The following is a 4,617-nucleotide window of genomic DNA, read 5'->3' as shown; positions in this document are numbered from 1 at the left end:
TGTGGTTAGATTTATCAAGTTCAGAGAGGGGGAGATTAAGGTCCCCCACTAGCATAGTTTTGCCATCTATTTCTTCCTCTAATTCCCTTAACTTCTCCTCTAGGAATTTAGACACTATACCACTTGGTGCATATATGTTAAGTAATGATATTGCTTCATTCTCCATGGTGCCTTTTAGCAGGATATAGTTTCCTTCCTTATCTCTTTTAATTAGATCTATTTTTGCTTTTGCTTTATCTAAGGATTGCTACCCCTGTTTTTTTACTTTAGCTGAGGCATAATAAATTCTACTCCAGCCTTTTGCATTTACACTGTGGGCATCTGTTTGTTTCAAATGTGTTTCTTGTAGAGAGCCTATTGTAGGATTATGGTTTTTAATCCATTCTGCTATCTCCTCTGTTTTATGGGAGAGTTCATCCCATTCACGTTCACAGTAATGATAATTATCTGTCTCTTTCCCTCCATCCTATTTCCTCCCCTGCTGATGTTTTTGTTTCTTCCTTCTCCCTTCCCCGCCTTAAGGGTTTTCCCTTTGACCACCACCTCCCTCAGTGTTCCCTCCCGGTGACCCCCCCCTTTTTTACCTACCCCCTCCCCTTACTACTACCCCCCCTTACCCTCCTACTGCCTATAGGACACAATAGATTTTTATACTTATCAGAGTATGTTATTCCCCCGTTGACTCTAAACCAATGAAAGTAAATATCATACAGTGCTCCTCTCCTTCCCTCCTTTCCCTCTCTTTAATGACTTTTCCTGTCTTTTCACATTAGAACCTTAAACTTAACTGATTATGTTGATCCCTCTTTGAACCAGAACTAGTGAGAATAATGTTCAAATGATGTTCCTCTCACTCTTTCCTTCCCCTCTACTATAGTGTGTTTTTATGCCTCTTTGTATGGCATAATTTACCTTTTTCTGTCTCATCCTTTCCTTTTATCCCATTACAGTCTCTTTGACCCCCTTAATAAGGTTTTTTTTTTTTTATCATTAGACTAGTTCGTTTATACCCACACCATCTATCTATGCATAACCCTTTTAAAGGTCATGATAATCATATAAATTTCGATATTGACAGTTATCAGCTTCTCATATAGGGATGTAAACATTTTGCTCTTATTACATCCCAAGTTATGTGCATGTGTGCGTGAGTGTGCATGTGTGCATGTGTGTATGTGTGAGTGTGTGTTTTCCTTGTTTACTTTTTTATGTCTTTCTTGAGTCTTGTAATTGGAGATCAGATTTTCCATTGAGCTCTGGCTTTTTCATCAGGAAAGTCTGGAAGTCCCTTATTTCATTAAATGACCATCTCCTTGCCTGGAAGATTATGCTTAGTTTTGCCGGGTAGTTAATCCTTGATTGCAGTCCTAGCTCTTTTGCCCTACGAAATATCAAATTCTAATTCCTCCGATCTTTTAACGTAGAAGCTGCTAGGTCCTGTGTGATCCTGACTGTAGTTCCATGATATTTGAATTGTTTCTTTTTGGCTGCTTGCAGTATTTTCTCTTTAATCTTGTAATTCTGGAATTTGGCTACTATATTTCTTGGAGTTTTCAATTTGGGATCTCTTTCAGGAGGAGTCCAGTGAATTCTTTTGATAATTATTTTACCTTCTGATTCCAGGACTTCAGGACAATTTTCTTTGACAATCTCTTGGAGGATGTTATCCAGGCTGCTTTTTTCATCATGGCTTTCCAATAGACCAATAATTCTTAAGTTATCTCTCCTTGATCTGTTCTCTAGGTCAGAGATATTTTACACTTTCTTCCAATTTTTCAATCTTCATGTTTTGTTTGATTGACTCTTGGTGCATCATAGAGTCCTGAGCTTCAATCTGACTGATTCTAATTTTTAGAGAATTATTCTCTTCAGTTAGTTTTTGAAGGTCCTTTTTAAGGGAGGCATTTTCTCCAATTAGTTCACTAATTTTACTTTTTAAGGATTTGTTTTCTTCAGTGAGACTATTTTCCAATTTCATCATTGTAGATTTAAATTTGTTTTCTACCTCCCTAATTTGGCCTTTAAAATCTTTTTGAGCTCCTTCAAGAATGCTTTTTGGGCTTGAGACCAATTCACATTTCCTTCTGTGGTCTCAGCTGTGAGTATAGAGTCCATGTTGTCCTCTGTATTTGGTTTTTCTTGATTGCTATAATAAGCTCTAATCAATTTTCTTGCCTTGCACTTCTCCTTCTCAGCTTCCTTCCTTCCCATTTTAATTTTCTATTTCCTAATTTCTCAGGCTGGGAGCTAAGGGCCTGGTTGTTGACTTTGTGTGCTGTAGCCTCTGGGTGTCAAGACTGGGGCCAAGGCCATGAGTTTCAGTGTTTCCCCTGAGTTATGCTGAAGCTCACAGAGTAATCTGTGGAATTGGGGTGGTATGGTCACTTCAGATTTCTGCTTCTATACCCCTGGGCTACTGCTCAGGCAGGCTTTTGCTGGTCAGGTGAGGTGGGGCTTTTGGGACCCCTTCCCCTCTTCTCTTCAGACTCCTTGCTTCCTCAGTTACACCTCTTCTCAGTGACTCCCAAGCCTGAGGCTATTTCCATTATCTCAGGATTTCACTCTGGGTGGGACACTTAACTCTGGGTTTTCTAGGTCTGGGAAGGGGAATCAGAGCCTCCAGAGTTTACTTTGCCATCCAGGCCCCTGGAAAAACAGGCAGGTGATTTCTAAACTTCCAGGCTGAGGGCTGATAGCCCCAAGAGAAGCTGCTGTCTCTGCTGGGGGCCCCTGAGTCCTCTCTTACCAGGCTCCAATGTATCCTCCTATCCCGTGGTGAGATGCTGGTGAGATGGCTGCAAATCACCCTTGGGGTGGGTGAGTCTGCCAGCTGGGGCTCCTTCTCTCTCTGCTGTAGTCTGCTCTCTAGTCTGAGCTGCTGCAGCCCCCACATACTCTGCATTTCCCCTGCCCGGACACATGTGAGCACCTTTCTGGGCTGGATTCCGCCACACTCTGTCTCCCAGTGGATTCTGACACTCCAAAATCTGCTCAGATTCACTTTCCAAAGTTCAGTGATGGGATTCAAGGAGGAGCTTAGAAAAGTTACTGCTTCCATTCTGCCATCTTGGCTCTACCATCCCAAACTATTTTTTTATTACCACTCCAAAATAGAAAAAAAGGTCTCATAAAAGTATAGAATATAACATGTCATCGCCTTTTCACTAGATTTTCTAGAACTTTGGTTAAATTATTGATAAAATTAAGTATCTAAACTTCAAGTTAGCCTCAAATCAAAACAATTGACATGCAGAGCTGTCTTTTTAAAATACAATGTGCAGCATAAGAAGAAGAATTTTCCTAAGAGTAGACCTCATTTAAAAATCAAATTTGGTAGAAAGTTATGTTCTATGACTGTTCAACATAGTAACAGATCTATTGGGTTTTTTATTTTTTTGTTTTCTTGGTTTTCTGGATAGATTATAGCCTTTAATAATTGTCAAGAATGAAGAACTTCAGTTAATCAGTCAATCAACAAGCAAATTAGCATTTATGCATCCATCATTTTCTGGATTGTTGATAACCTGGGCATGTTTTCCCCAAATAACTTTGCCTTCTTATGTCACAAGGCCCAGTTCATTCACATTTGTTTCAATGATAGTACCTTTGGTAATAACACTCAAAATTGTATGTAGTGGAAATGAGGGATTCTTCTTTGCACCACTTATGGGTAGACAAAAAGTGGCTTTAAATTCAAGATGAATCACATGAGTCTTCTTAAAATGCAAACCCATTAGCCTAATAAATCTTTTCTATTTCGATTGTTTTTGAGTAAAGCCATCCCCCACAAAGCAGACTTTAGTTAACTATTATTCTCTTCCAAGACTTTTTATCCTCTTCTATTTCTCCCTGGCCATGAACTTTTAGCCAGGGCATTTCCCTTATTATTATGACTAGCCTTATTTTTGTTGTTTTTGTTTAATCATGTAGGAAGGGGCTTTGGCTTGGGATTGTCCCCCTCTGTCCAGCAGATATGCAGGCACTGCACCTTGGGGAGTTTTTTTCATCATTCTTTCACTTGATATCTCTCTTTTGATGTGTCTTGATAGTCTTTTCCATCTGAATCTTCTCAGCATAATGTTGTTTATGGTAGAGCTTGGCCTTCAATCCAATCATTTTTCTATACTTTCTTTGAACATTTATGAGCCTTTTGGATTTCCTTCTTTCTCTTTTTCTGACAGTAATTCAAGTAGTGGCCATACCACTTATAGGGTAACTCTTCATATTGTGTGGCATGGGGATAGTTGAGAGCCAGTTAAGGGGCTATCAAAAATGTTCCCAACCTTTAGACTCTACACCTTTAATGAACCCAAGTCTCATTTCTAAAAGGAAAATTTCCTATGAAAAAGTTTAGAACTAAATGAAACTTTGAAGATCATTCAACTGTTTAATTTTACAGACTGAGAGTGAAAGAAGTCAAATAATTTGCTCATAATCACACAAGTATTAAGAAACAAGTGTTAGGATTGTGATTCAAATCTAGGTCTCATTCCAGATCCATCATACCTTCTGCTGCATAACTTCCTGCCTCTCAATCTCTTGATGAAATAAAACATATACACACATAAATAAAACCAATTCTATACTATACTCTGGACCTCATGTGTTACCATTTGT

At 38.9% G+C, this 4,617-nt stretch overlaps 1 pseudogene; it reads right to left on the bottom strand.

Moving 5' to 3' along the window:
• Positions 1–3,490: 3,490 nt before the first annotated feature.
• LOC138168731 (ribosome biogenesis protein NSA2 homolog) lies at positions 3,491–4,255 on the bottom strand (annotated as a pseudogene).
• Between the last annotated feature and the right edge of the window lie 362 nt (positions 4,256–4,617).

Source organism: Petaurus breviceps, unplaced genomic scaffold (assembly GCF_028583685.1).
Source record: "Petaurus breviceps papuanus isolate PSGF00001 unplaced genomic scaffold, PetGlider_PUasm1.0 37, whole genome shotgun sequence".
Taxonomy (NCBI): Eukaryota; Metazoa; Chordata; class Mammalia; order Diprotodontia; family Petauridae; genus Petaurus; species Petaurus breviceps.
The sequence above is the reverse complement of the archived record's forward strand: the minus strand, read 5'-3'. Positions and strand labels throughout refer to the sequence as shown.